This window comes from Marmota marmota, unplaced genomic scaffold, assembly GCF_001458135.2.
Source record: "Marmota marmota marmota unplaced genomic scaffold, marMar, whole genome shotgun sequence".
Lineage (NCBI taxonomy): Eukaryota > Metazoa > Chordata > Mammalia > Rodentia > Sciuridae > Marmota > Marmota marmota.
Window position 1 is genome coordinate 608,796 of NW_026000058.1, and position 15,100 is coordinate 623,895.

General features: G+C 49.1%; 1 non-coding gene across 1 annotated transcript; it reads left to right on the forward strand.

The window, feature by feature from the left end:
- The first annotated feature begins 9,447 nt into the window (after positions 1-9,447).
- On the forward strand, positions 9,448-9,520 carry Trnat-cgu. The gene has a single exon. It is a non-coding gene; the product is annotated as a tRNA-Thr (tRNA).
- The last annotated feature ends 5,580 nt before the right edge of the window (positions 9,521-15,100 follow it).

The following is a 15,100-nucleotide window of genomic DNA, read 5'->3' on the forward strand; positions in this document are numbered from 1 at the left end:
CGGGAGAGTCGTCTTACTCCCTCTTCTGCTAAATCCAGAAATGCACCATCCAAGAGCAGGAGAGATGCCTGGTGTATTCCTAGAACTCCCTAAGTTTTACAGACCCTTTTGCTGCCAGCCTGGTCCTGGTCAGGCTCCTCTACAGATATCTGTTAGGGTTGGGGGGACTCCCCACCTTCTATTATTGAAGTGATTTAGAGATTTTGTAACATAATGTTCTCACCTCACCTGCTCCCAAGCACAGCAGCCAAAATCTTGAGAAACAACTTAAAATGTGTTGGAGTACAGCACAAATACAGAGAAGTATATATATATATATCATAGTACATGTAGCACTAGGAAATTTCACAGTGACCACATCCACTCAAGAAATGTTACCAGAAAACTGAGCACCCCTGACCTGTAGCACAATAGATTTATTCTCTCTGACTCTGAACTTAAAAAAAGGAAAAGGAATGCTGTGGTCTTTTCTCTTTTAAGGTAGGATTCTTCCACACACATTTTGCTTGTGAGATTTAGCCATGTTGTTTGAGGTTGGGATAGAACAACTGCTTTTTGAAGATTGCAGTGGCTTTAGCTGGCTGTCCTCGGGACCCTTGGAATTACTGAGGTCAGCTCAGAAAGCAAAACCTCTAAACATCTGTTACTTTCACAAGACTGGACCCAACTATAATTAGTCCAAGTGGACTTGAATGTGGCCCTTTGGTTTTGGTGTGCTGAACCAGGTGGATGTGATAATAATAGTGACAGGATGTGAAGAATACCTCAGGCTTCGTAGCGTGTTCCGTGCGAGTTCACAACACTGTGAAACACCCTCCTCTTAGTCTCTGAGACTGGTGGTGCCAGAAGCGGAATCACCTGTGCAATAGCTGAAGGACTTTGTTGTCTGAGGGCACTGGGCCTGCAGGGGGCACTGGGCTGGGGCAGACGAGACCCGCTGCACACGGAACATGCCCAGGGGGCCTCTGTTTGCTCCGGGCAGTGGTCTCTAAGCACCCGGTGGCGAGGTGAGACCCGGGCGGGGTTACCTGGGAGAGGTCGAACCCGCAGAGGTGGTAGGAGGGCACTCGGGCAGCCAGGCCTCTACGTGGCCTTGAGGAATCTCCTAACGAGGGAAAGTTCCTGAAGATGGGAGCAGACTTACAAAGAGGCTGCAGATTAGAGAGCAGGGGAGGACTTCATGGAGGGGCCGGCCAAGGGCAGGACAAAGAATGCTGGCTGACCACACCGAAAGCATGGACGCTTTTCCAAGAACATGCTCCCGAGAGACAATCTGCTCGGAGAAACAGGTCGGCGATTAAACCGCACCTCCTGGGCCACCCACAGCCATGCGACAGGGATCTGGAGGTGAGAGGGCGGCTGGCAGGCGGCAGGACTCCTGACTCCCAGCTGTTTGCTCTGTAAGTGGAAAAGGAAAGCACTCGGCATTCCACGGGCTTCTGTGGACGCAGCACCCACTCTGCAAAAGTCTCTTCTCTGGATGAACCCAACAGGACAGGAGCGGTCGCTGTACACCTGTAAGGGGTGCAGAGGTCCTGAGGTGACCAGGGAGGTGACAGCAATGGGGAGAAGCCAGAAGCCTGGCACTGCTGCAGAGGAGAAGGCACCAGCCGGCCACTCGGCCTGGTGGACTATTCTTTCTCTCGGCTGATTGTCCCCATCCCAGTCCCCAACTCAAACCTGTGTCTAGCAACGGACGAGGAGGAGGAGGTTGAAGCCGAAGGTGAAGAAACTGGGCAAGAAGGAAAAGCTGAAAGATCACCAGGATCGGGGAGAAAAGGGTCAGAAGCCGGGAGGAGAGGAGGAGGAACGTGGACTCCCTGCCTGGGGTGTGGCAGTGAGGTGAGGCCGTGAAAAGCCACCGGTGGGGACACAGTGGCTCCCGGGGCTGAGACGAAGCTTTGACTTCACACTTCATGACTGCACTCATCTACATTTGCCCGGTCACGGTTAGCCTGTTGGGGTCTTTTGGAGAAAGGAACTTGCTGTGCCAAGGCGAATGCTGTGCCAGTCAGGAGACAGACTCACACTGACGGGCACCTGAGCCGGAGGCCCTGTTCAACGCTGCAGCACATATGACAAGTGAGAGGGAAGACAGTTCAGTAGGGAGTCTAAGGGGCATGCTGTGAAGGGGGACAGACCCTAGGAAGATGTCCAGTGAGGGGGAGAGCGCACCCTATAAGGGACCAGGAAGCCCACCAGGAGGAAAGCACTTGAAGCAGAGCATTGAGTGTCCTAGTTAGGAGGAGACATCCTGGATCAAGACCCACTAATGGAGAAGCTCCATTTTCTCTTTTGTTTCCAGTGCTGGGGGTCAAACCCAGGGACTCGGACAGGCGAGGAGCTCTACCACCCAGCTACAGCCCAGCCCAAACCCTGGGCGTGTTTAAATGCAGATGATAACTGGGCCTTGTCAAAGCTCAGGGGACCACAGAAAATGAGCAGAAGGAAGAGAAGCCATGTTACAAAAACATGGGGCCACACCTGGTGGCCCCCCCCATGATCCCAGAAGCTCGGGAGGCTAAGGCAGGAGAATCGTAGGTTCCACGCCAGCCTCGGCAGCTTAGCAAGACCCTGTTTCAGAATGAAAAATGAAAAGGGTTGTGGACGTGGCTCAGTGGTCAAGCACCCCAGGTACCAAAAAACAAAAACAGACACAAAAAAACCCAACGTGCGACTTCCAGAATTTGAGTTTTATTTGGCAGTAAACAGGGAGCCATTAAGGTGTTTCTGCAAGAGAATTCCACCATCAAGTTGCATTTTAAGAAGTATCTGAGTGATCATTTGGCGGAGGACTAGAGACAGGAGTTCCGTTGGAAGGTCACTCCTCCAGTCTGAGGGCAAGTAGCGCCCTGAACTGCAGTTGAGGCAATGAAGCAGAAGGAAGGCTGGATAGGGACACATGCAAATTTCAGCGTCTCACTGATAAAGTCCATAGAACTTAGCTATCGATCGGATGGAGTGGATTCGAGAACAGAAATAGTGACTCCAAAGTCCGTGTTCAGAGACGACAGAAGTACAATGGTGCCCTTGACATGAATAGAAAATCAGGGCTTAGCGAGGGCTGGAGGAGGGCTTGGGGTGCTTCTGGGTTTTAAGTGTTAGTAGGATGGCTGAATTAACCTAAAATACCCCCCCCAAGGCCTCATCTCCAAGTAACTGTCCATAATGTGAATTTGGAGGTTAAATTTCCAACCAACTTTTGGGGGATTCATTCATTCCATAGCAAAGAATCACTGTTAGTATCCACACTTACAGATGGACAGAACTGAGGTTTCGGGAATCTAGGAGAGTGCATTTGGACCCAGCTAGTCTGGCTCCAAAGCCTGTGGGCCACCAGGCCCCACTGACCTGCAAGGATATTTTGACAGAGCCAGACGGGGGTGGGGGAGGGGACAAGTGATGGGGAAGTGAACACAGTAGGTGGTGAAAGAGAAAAGAACACAGACAGGGACCAAGTTGCTTAGTACCTTGCAGTTGCTGAGGCTGGCTTTGAACTTGAGATCCTCCTGCCTCAGCCTCCCTAGCTGCTGGGATTACAGGCGTGCACTACAGTGGAAGAAAGATTCCTTCCATAAAAAAAGACATTTAGAACTTTGTACAGGTAAGACTCAGAAAGAGCATAAGATCAGTTTTCATTTTGTAATGCAAATTATATGTTGTCAGTTTGGAGGTAAATATTCAGGAGTGTAATAAGTGGCATTTAATAGTTCAACTTGTTTCATTTCAAGTCGGACTTTATAGAAAATTGTTTCTCGTATACCTGTGTGGCATTTAAAAAGGAGGAAAATTCTAATACCATAACTCCCAATGGTTTATTTGTTCTTTCTAGGTAAGCATAACAGTTGGGTGTATTTTGACATATACAAACATGGAGTATGACTTCCTATTCTTGCAGTTGTACATGATGTGGAGTTTCACTGGTTGTGTATTCATATATGAACACAGGAAAGTTGTGTCCGATTCATTCCACTGTCTTTCCTATTCCCATGTCCCCTCCCTTCCCTTCATTCCCCTTTGTCTAGTCACTTAGCATGACGGTCTCCAGTTCCATCCATTTACTGGCAAATACCATGATCCCATTTTCCTTTATGGCTGACTGATATTCCCTTTTCTGTATCCATTCATCAGTTGAAGGGCACCCAGGTTGGTTCCACAGCTTAGCTACTATGAGCTGAGCTGCTGTAAACACTGATGTGGCTGGTCACCGCCGTGTGCTGGCCTAAGTCCTTGGGGCACATCCTGAGGTGGGATAGCTGGGGCCAATGTGCTGCATCCGAGTTTCCTGAGGACTCTCCACACGGCTCCCGGGGGGTGCCCAGTTTGCAGCAGGACTCCCAGTTGGGAGTGAGACTAGCATTCTCCACCTACCCCCTCCCCAGGGCTTCCACCCTCTCCCAGGGAGATCAGGGAGGAGGGGACCCGGGCAGGGCAGGGGCCTGTCCTGTTGGGCCTGAGCCGGTGGGACGCCCCCCCATGAGGAGTGAAGTTTATCTGAAAAGGACATCTGCACACGGACGGTTGGCCCCTCTCAGATGGGCACACGGACGGGCCTCCCTTCTCAGACCAGCACACGGATGGGCCGCCCCTCTCAGACGGGCACACGGATGAGCATCTCTTCTCAGACGGGCACACGGACGGGCGGTCCTTCTCGGACGGACATACGGTCGGGCGGGCACACGGATGGGCATCCCTGCTCAGACGGCACACAGACGGGCGGCCCCGCTCAGACGGGTACATGGACGGGCGGCCTCTCGGATGGGCAGCACTGCGCAGTCCGGGATCCTGCCGGGACTCTGTCCCCGAATTTCAGCCCTCCGAAGGCATCCCACATGTTTCTTTCCTGGAGGCCCCAGCGGTCTCTCTCCCTTCAGAAGACCCCACGAAATGCAATATCTCTGCGGTGTTAAGCATTTCAGCTGACACCCTCCTTATCAGTCAGCACCTTGGTTATCAGCAAACGCTTTGGCTTCGATTATCTGACAACTTTCAGAGTGTGTGTGAGGGGGGAGGACTTTGTCCCTGATGGAGGAAGGTGAGGTGTAGAGATAGGGTTTGGGGAATGCAAAGTGGGAGGAGAAAATCCTCAGAGGTGCCAAGGGTGAGTCTGCACGCTCCCTGCCTGCCCTCACACCCAGGAAGGGTTGTGTGAGTGTGTGGGTGTGTGGGTGTGAGTGTGTGTGGGTGTGTGTGTGTGTGTCTTGTATGACTCGTGTAAAACCTCTAGGGGGAGCACTGCAAGGAAGTTGGCATGACCTGAGCAGAGAAGTAGGTCCATGGCTGATCTGTTGTCCATGGCTCATCTGTTGTCCATGGCTCATCTGTTGTCCATGGCTGATCTGTTGTCCATGGATGATGGGTTGTCCATGGCTGATCTGTTGTCCATGGCTCATCTGTTGTCCATGGCTCATCTGTTGTCCATGGCTCATCGGTTGTCCATGGCTGATCGGTTGTCCATGGCTCATCTGTTGTCCATGGCTCATCTGTTGTCCATGGCTGATCTGTTGCCCATGGCTGATCAGTTGTCCATCACTGATCGGTTGGGGGTTGGTTTTGTGTTGCTGGAGGCTGGGGACTGAACCCAGGGGCCCTCTACCCTGAGCTACACACCAGCGCACCAGCCGTTTGAGTTTTGAGGCAGGGTCTCGCTGAGTGGCCGGGCTGGCTGGCCTCCAACTCCCAATCCTCCTTCCTCGTCTTCCAAGTCACTTGGTCACAGGGCGCACCACTGTGCCAGACATGATCTGTTGTTTTAATAAACTCATTTTTAAAAATCAACAACCATCTGCTTTCCTAATACTCAACTTGGTCTCGTTTCCATCCTAAAAGGTCGTTTAAAAATTACACTTATCCACTCCAAATTGGAGCCCTTTAAGTGTCTGGTAAGTGGTTCCTTTGTTACTAAAACTTGTCAATAAGGAGATGCTACAGGTTATGACTAGTACCAGTAACTGAGGGCGGTGAGATATGACAGGGGCAGCGGGTGGGTGTCCTGTTGTCAGGGGCAGGCTATTGATTCCAGGTCCGGCTCCCCAACCACACCCCTCAGCATAGGCTCAATACAGACGGCACCCACTCTCCAATAAAAGGAGGCAGAGGAGGAAACTTCCAACAAAGAAAAAACCAGGACCCCATAAATCCCCAGCCAAATTCTACCACAACTTAAAGAAGAACTCATGCTGATACTCCTAAAATTATTCCATGAAATAGAAACAGGAACACTCCCACACTCATTCTATGAAGTTGATATCACCATGATACCAAAACCAAATAAAGAAACACCAAAGGAAAAAAAATCACAGATGACCACAAATGCAAAAGTCCTCAATAAAGTAATAGCAATTGTCTTCCACAGTCCGTCATGCAGATTACACATCATGATCGAGTTGGTTTCATTCTAGGGACGCGAGGATGTTTCAACAGATGCAAACAGTAAGTATAATTTATCACATAAATAGAACTAAAGACAAAAGTTACATGGTCATCTCAATAGATGCAGAAAAGGCATTTGACAAAATTTAGCGCCCATTTATGTTAAAAACACTGAAGAAATTAGGGCTAGAAGGAGCTTACGTCAACATTGTAAAGGTTTTTAAATGATTTTTAATGCTTCAGATAATTGGTCACAAGGATAAAGATCAACGTACAAAATTGAAAAGATAATGTCATCCCTATACTCTAAAAATATCCTCTTAATATACATGCATAAATAAAGGGAGGATAGTACACTAAACTATTAGCCTGAGTAATGATGTTAGCAGGGGTTGTCTCCAGGCACTGGGGTGGAGAATGGCTCCTGTTACCTCCCCTCAAATCCACCTGCTTCTCTGCCGACTCCTTGGCATCCCCTAGTTGAACCATTTTAGCTCTCCTCTGAACCCTCAGGAGCCCCTACCTGGTCTACCAGTTCACTCACAGCATAGAACCGAGGATGATCTTCTTTAAATACAAGTCTGGAGACATGCAGACGGGATGATAAAACAGGTTCGTTCCTCGAAACCCAGGCCTGGAGATGCCCAATAAACAAGAGTGAGCCTAATAAATCCAGTACTTATTGCAGAACTCGGTGCTTGTCTGTTGGTTGGTTGGTAAAGTCTACAGTTTGGGAATTTGGGGGACTGAATCAAGGGCAGAAACCTGGAGCAGGCAAGGGCTGGAAACTTTGGATAGCACTTTAGCCTTTTATTGCTGTGTAATAAACCACTCCACATTTGGAGCTTCACCCAACACACGTTTAGTATCTCCCAGTCCTGAGAGTCAGGGTCAGCTGGGCTGCATCTCCTTCTACAGCTCGGCCTCTCCTAAGCTCCCAGGTCACTGGCAGAGTTCAGTGCTCTGTGTTTGTAGGAACGAGGGACTTATTTCTTGTAGCTGTCAGTAGGAGCTGCTCTCTCCTCCCAGAGGTCCCCATAGGTCCCTGCCATGTGACCCTCTCACGGCCGGGTCACTGTTTCAAAGCCAGCAGGAGAAGATGGCTTTCTTTCCAGTCTCCTAAGATGGAATCTAACAGCGCCATGTAACCCTGAGTAGCAATCCCCCCAGAGGCACAGTCCCACCCACGTTCAGGCAGAATGTGGTCAGACACACCAGGAGGCAGGAATCCCGGGACACATCGTAGAATTCTACCCACCAACATCTACCCTCTGCCTGCCAATGACCTATGACCCTTCCACGTACAAAATACATTCGTCCCATCTGAATTGCATCCTCCCAAAACTCAGGCGAAATTTGTTTAACCCCCAGAACCTCCGAATGTAGCTGTATTTGGAAATAGTCTTTAAAGAGGTGATTAAATTAAAAATAGAGGGTTAGGATGAGCCCTAATCCAGTCTGACTAGCATTCTTACAAAAAGTGGAAATTTGGGCATAATGTAGAAGAAAGTCCATGTAAACTGGCTTAGTCTGCTTTTTCACCGCTGCGACTGAAAGACGGAGCAGCACAATTGTAGAGGAGGGAAAGTTTATTTGGGGGCTCAAGGTGAGACTGAAGTCATGGCAGGAGAGTGGGGTGGGGGAGCAGCTCACAGGATGATCAGGAAGCAGACGAGAGCCTCCACTTGCCAGATACAAAGCATACACCCCAAAGCCACGCCCCAATGCCCACCTCCTCCAGCCGCACCCCACCTGCCTTCAGTTACCACTCAGGGGACCCTCCAGGGGATTCAGTCACTCGTTGGACTCTCACCACCCACCACTTCTCCTTGAACCTTCTTGCATTGTCCCACACATGAGCTTCTGGGAGACAGTCACATCCAAACCACGACATGAACCTACAAAGAGAAACGATCCAAGAACCATCCAAGGAGACCTTCAGGAGGAGCTAAACCTGCAGACACCGTAGTGAGTTTGCACTCCTGACCTCCAGAATTTCTAGAAAACCAACTTTTCTTGATCAGGTCACCTGGTCTGAGGTACTTTGTTTTGGCAGCTCTCTAGCAACTTGATATACCATTTTAGGAGCCTTGTCTACTAAATCATCAGCAAACTCTCATCAGCTCAAAGTCTCATCATCTGAGTCCTCTAACTCAGGTGCAGCTCTATTAAATACAACCGGCACAGTTCCCCTCCCATCTAAGAACCTGTCGAACTGAGGAGGCAGTTCATTTGTCCCAACACTCGCAGTGGTGGGACAGGTGTAGAATAACAGCCAGAGACAGTCTGGTTCCGAAAGGGGAGAAACGAGAGATGAAAGGAGCTGCTGGTCCGTTGAGTTCTGAGACCCAGCGGGCCAATGTTAGATCCTGGCCGGGGCCTGAGACACGGGCATGAATGCTACAGCTGTCCACCCTCTGGACTCAGCAGCCTCCTCCTGAATCAGCCTTCCTTTTCCACCAAAGGTGACACAGCTTTGCACTTGAGCACTTTTATCAGCCAGTTTCTTGGGTCCTCTTCTAAGCCTGTTGTGGGTAACGAGAGCTGGAACAGAGTGGGGCGGCATGTTTGCAGCTAAGGGGGTAGCGCTACGGGGCATTGATCAGCGATCAAAGATACTGAGAGCCGGATTTCCACCATCAGAAAATGGAGTTACAAATATGGAAAATGAGGAAATTAGAATGACCTTTATGGTGTTGGACTAGAGTCGGAGATGTCCGTTTATTATAGCTAGATATAGAAGTGAATACAGATGTCCGGGTGTGTGCTTACCTCCACATATTCCTTAGCTAGGTTCACCCAGAGCTCCCGAGCAGGAACTCTCCAGTGGCGATAAGCACACCTAGTGCCTAGATCCGGCTTCTAAATATCATTCTGCACTTAAGTAGAAATGTCTAAATTCAAGGCTGAGGCACAAAAAGAATAAAATGAGCCTAAAACATTATTTTTTGCCAGAAGGCAGTAAAGTACTCGAGGAATGATAGCAGGGTATTAAAAGCACATCGGCAGCAGCTTGAGGAGGCTTCCAAAGGCCAAATCAGGAACAATTTGAGTATCAAAATAAAGAATAAGGGCTGGGGTATAGCTCAGTTGGTAGAGTGCTTGCCTCGTAGGCACAAGGCCCTGGGTTCAATCCCCAGTACCACAAAAAAAGAAGAAAAAAAGTGATAGTATCAGATGGTGATCTATTGAATAAACCGGAAAACATGAGCCCACACAGCTGCAAAACAATACAAGTTTGTTGGGGAACAGGCTAGTCACATAGCGTCAGTGATTCTTTTTTTTCCACACAAAACATTCACTAATCACAAAGAGAAAAGAAGTAACCTGACTCTGCAGAAGACTTGTGGACATTCTCTTAATAAAGCCACCAAAGTTGACATCAGTAAGATGAAAAGATTGAAAATCTGCCACACCCGTGTGACCCACGGTGAAGCACTGTCCTGTGTTGCTCACCAAGGAAAGAGCAGACACGCCTGACTGAGAGAGGCTCTGCAAAATAACTGCCTCAGGCTTCAGAACGACAGAGAGGACAGTCCAGGAAGACGAGGGACGTTCCAGACTGGAACCAACCAGACAGATGTGACACCCAGCCATGTGATTTGGACCTGGATCCTTTTGTATAAAGAATAGTATCGCAGCACTTGACAAAACTTTGAGTAGTTGTTCAGAGTACCCCTGTCATGCAGAAGAGTATCTATAGGAAGTATGTGCACACCAGGGTTTTCAAGGTCATAGAGAATCTAGTTGGCAGCCTCGTCTCAAATGGTTAAGAACAACAGGTATTTCTACAAAATCTGTGGCTTTTTTGCAACATTTGATTAAAAAATAAAAGTATGCTGTTAAATGAGTAGTAGGCTCTGCAGACCCGAGTCGGCCTGTGCGGCCGTCCTGCTGCGTCTCGGGCCCAGCCAGTGGCTGGTGCCGACCTGAGGCGGGGGAAAGGAACGATACTGTCCCACAGACACATCGACTGGAATGTGGCTCAGGGTTTTGTGCCTATTCATATTTCTGCTTTAACTTCACTAATAAATACTTCTTGCTGTTCTCAAAATATTTGCTCCATCTGTTAAATAAGTCACCAAATCAAAGACCCCAGACTGGCTCTAAATTCCCCCACATTCTTTAGAGTACAGATCTCTGTCTGCCCCTGAACCTTCCTAAATCAACCAGGCACCTGGGCCTCCCCGGGAACAGGTTCACTTGCTGTTCTATTATGGGAAATGTGGCTGACTTTGTAAGGATTTCCTGCCTTCTCTCAGCAAGTGACTAAACTGGTTACAGCTAATTCTGCTGGGGAGTAACCAGCTGTTTTTGCACAATCCGGCAGCCGTTTCCATGAATTAATTTGGGAGCATTGTAGACCCTTGAAAAGCAGCATAAGGCTCTGGTGCCTGATAGCTTTAGTAGGATTTAGCCTCCTCAGCAATGGCCTGAATATAAAGAAACATACAATCTATTAACAGCTGCTCCAGAAACGCCTGTGCCTTCTCGGGTGAGACAGAGAATCGCTGTATTCCCGTGGGTGATAAGATGATGACACCACTAACCCTCACCTATCGTCAAGGTGTGTGAGAGGATAAACAGTGTGCTTACAGCTCTCTTGAGTTTGTTATTAAGAGAACACGATACATGTAGCCATATTGCCGTGTTTATTCAGTACTTAATGGAAAAGAGCGATTTAAACCCTAGCCCTGATAAATAAAATAAGATTGTTATTACTAACGATTACATCTAGATAATAGTTTGTTTGATCATTTCTGCACTTATCTGGCACACATTCATCGAGCACACACACACCGTGCCAGACACTGATTAGACACAAAGCACAGCTGTAAGAGCCCAGCACAGACCCTGCCCTCCCGAAACAGGGTCTAGTGAAAACGTGAAACTAGCCAGTCCTTTCAAGTGTGAGGAGTGACATAAAGGAAAGCACAATGTTTTTAGCTTCCGATGAAAATGGCTGTTTTTATTAAGCAAGTAAAAAAAAAAGAAATTACAGGTCTGAGAGTCAGAAGAGGATTTGAGACAGAGATCTCCTGCTTACTGCCCTGTGAGCCTCAGGAAGTCATTTAACGTCTGGAAACTGTGCTTTCTTCAGAGTTGCCTGAGAATCTTAATCACAGCGCCTGCACACCATCTCTCATGAGGTTGTTGTGAAAGCCAGAGAGATAATCCACGTGAAATCACTTAGGAAACTCAGAGGTGGAGTTATTATTGTGGCAGAGGTCTCCTACCACCCTTGAAGGTGGTTCATATGCCTTGACCACTCAGTAGAAGGAGCCAAGTGCACTACAAATCCACGTCACTGAGCCTTCCAGGGTGTTCATGCCACGCCCTACTGAGTGCTAGGACATGACTGTCCCCGGAGTTGTTGATCACCACCACTGCCTACCTCTGCCTGCTGCACTCAGCCCCGTCTTGTTCAATATGTTTAACAATAAGTTGGATAAATACACAAGAAGATGTTTATAAATGTAGAGCACAAATAAAGCTAAAAATAGAAAATACAAAGAATTGCAGAGTCAGGCTCCAAAATGACCTCCCCAGGGTAACAAGATGAAATATAATCAAGATAAATATCAAGTCCTGCATTTATCTTCGCAAAATTAAATGTAGAGAAGCACAAACAAAAGACTAAGGAACGTCGTGATATTTCACATGGGAATAGAGCTCCGTTGTCCAAAGAGCGCCTGATCCTTCTCATATTTAGTCACTCAGGAAGTTGACTTTAGCGAATCCAATTCACTAAATTGTTCTATAAAACTTTACTCAGATTTATCCTTTTGGTTGCAAATCCAGGATTTCCTGGCATAGGTTTGAGTTTATGTCTATTACCAAGAAAAGCTGCATTCTAATCCCTGTCACACCTAAGAGTCAAGAGCGTCCACTTTGTCCATAATTAACACACACACACATGTGTATAGTGCTGTTCACCATCTTGAATTACATCTAGTTATACTGTACCAACCACCTCACCCACCCTCAGACTCAAGTCTGGATTATAGCCTCTTGAAAGATAAGATCCATGCCTTACACTTTCCAAAATCTTCGGCACGCTAGCAGAGATTTGCCGTATTTTAGGTACTCAATAAGTGGCGATGATGGAGTACAGAGTCTGAGTCACAGTTTAGCTAAGTTTCCTCTAGTCATTTTTCCCTCTGAATGTTTGATTTTTTAATCTTTAAAATCAGGACAATAATACCCACTTCACAGAGAGTTTTCTGAGCATCCAATGCTATCACTGGCTTTACTAAGGTCATGAGGAGTATTTCTTTAAATGGAATGATTATAATAAGATACCCTGACTCCCAAGTTCCTACACGGAGCTCAGATATCAGCGTCCTGGGGTCCTTAGCAGCCCACAGTTCCTGCAGACTCTCCTGGTCCCTGACTGATCCCTAGAGGCACAGCAATGCAGCTGTCCTGGTCTAAGCCACGCAGGGCGATTTGAGAAGTGTGGAGTTTCTCTTTTCTGTGACTGCCCTTAACGACATCCTATAGGCACACATCCTGGGTTCCCAGGCTGCACGACTGTTGGCAATTCAACAAATGGTGGACTGCTTCCTGTGTTCCAGGAACTGTGCGAGGGCCAAAAGAGGCAAAAGCTCGACTAAAGCCTAATTCTACCACCCAGGAACTCAGTCTGCTGAGAGCTGGGGGTACACTTACAGGAACTAGTCTCCCACAGAGCAGAGTGTGGTAACAGCCAATAAAGCATTTGAGTTTTACTTACAGGAGTTAACAGATAGCCATGAGGTAGAGAGGGTTTAGATATGAGGCATCACCCAAAACCCCTCTGTTAATGCAAGAATATTCAGAGATGCAATGGGTAGACTATGGGAGTTGTAAGCCAACCAGTCCATCTTCGTCTGAACGGACCATCTAGGTGGCTGGTGACTGTAGGCATGTGGGGAGTGGGTGGAGGAGACGGGTCCCTGGGGACTTGCTCTGGAAAGGTGCATCTTGCATGCACTTTCTCCCACCCCCGCCCCCCCAAGCCCCCACCTCTGCCTCCTCTCTCTGCCTGCTGGCTGCGCCAAGCAGACAGCTTGCCCACCGTGCCTTTCTGCCCTGGGGTTCTCCCTCACTGGGGGCCCAGAGTGATGCAGTCAGCTGACCATGGACTAAATCTCTGAAACTATGAACCAGAGAATTGTCCCCGCCCCCAAGTTTTTCTTGTCTGGTACTTTGGTTGCAGGCATTGAGATAAAATACCTGAATAAAGGAGGAGGTGGGAGAAATGGGGTGGATTCAAGTCACAACCAGCACAGGCTTTGGGCCAGAGCCTAAGGAATCAGCTGTGGCCTGGCAGTGGGGAGAACTAGGGTATGTCAGTTTCTGCAGCAGCTCTCAGTGCTGTGTGACATTCACACTCTCCTTGCCTCACCCCTCCCCATTCCTGAAGCCATTCTCCCGACCACCACCACACCTTTCATTCACTTTGGTGAAGCCAACTGCATGTTATGAGCTGCCTCTATGGAACAGCCCAACTGGCAAAGAACGAGGGCAGTCCTGCAGACCGCAAACTCTGAGGCCCAGGAGGAGACGAGCCCTGCCAGTAACCAGGAGAGAGCCTGGAAGCAGATCCCCTCTCAGGCAGACCTGTGTTGACTGGGGCCCTGACACCTTGGCTGCACTCTTACGTGAAATCTGAGCTGTGTACCCAGTTAAGCCATCCCATAATCCTGACCCACAAAAACTGTTAGTACATGTGCCCTGTTTTAAGAAATGACATTTTGAGATAATGTGTTATGCAGCAGTAGACGATTATTTACTTGGAAAAGATTAGAGAGAAATTTTGGAGAACACTGAGAATGGAGCTGGTATATCTGAACTGTGACATTTATCTTGCTTATATCTAAGAGGGAATTGGGAGATAGCAAAGATCTTGTGCAACACCATAGGTGTGTTTTTCAAATAGGAACTGGCAGTGGTTCATAAGAGGTGTTGGAACATGAAGACAGGGGTGCTCAATTTAAGAAATTATGCAGAAACCTTGATGTGCTCATGTTCCTTGACAAAGTGCAAAGAAGAATTGAGAGAGTGCCACTGGAAGAAAGGGGAGACAGGAGAGCTGTGGGTTGGAGCCCCTCGTCTTAGCTGTAGATGGACAGTGGGGTGACGGGGACAGGAGATCACAGTAAGATCCCAAAGACTAGGAGTACAGAACTGGAATAGAGAAACGCAGGGACAGAGGCGCGGGGGCGCAGAGGTGGCCACTGAGGGAGGAGGCTGCGGCTGGCCACGACCCTGACCCTGCAGCCCTGAGAAGCGGAACCGCCCGGTGGGCCGCTGACCCACGGCGGGGACCCTGCGGAGCCCGCTGAAGCTGCGGTCAGGTGCTCCCAGAGGGACGGCGAGGGACGTGGGCCTGGGCATCCCCTGGGCCTGACGGACCCTTGCTCTTGGCCGCATGTTGTCGGGTGGCTTTGGACGTAGCCCCTTCCTGGCACCACAGGTGTCCACACGCCAGGGCCAGGCCTGCCAGCGCGGGAGGCAGGTGGGCTGTCCCCGGCTTGGGGAAGGGAGCTTCGTGGACATGACGGGGATGATGAATGGCAGGACTGGGAATGTGGAGCACACGACAGCTGGGGACAGTGGCCAGACCCCTCCCCCTCCCCTGCCATCTCCAGTGGGTGGCGCTGCCCCCCCCCCAGGTCTACCAGGACATCAGAGATGCGCTGGGCGCCAGGCGGGATCGGGCTGAGGGGTGCCCACTGGGCCT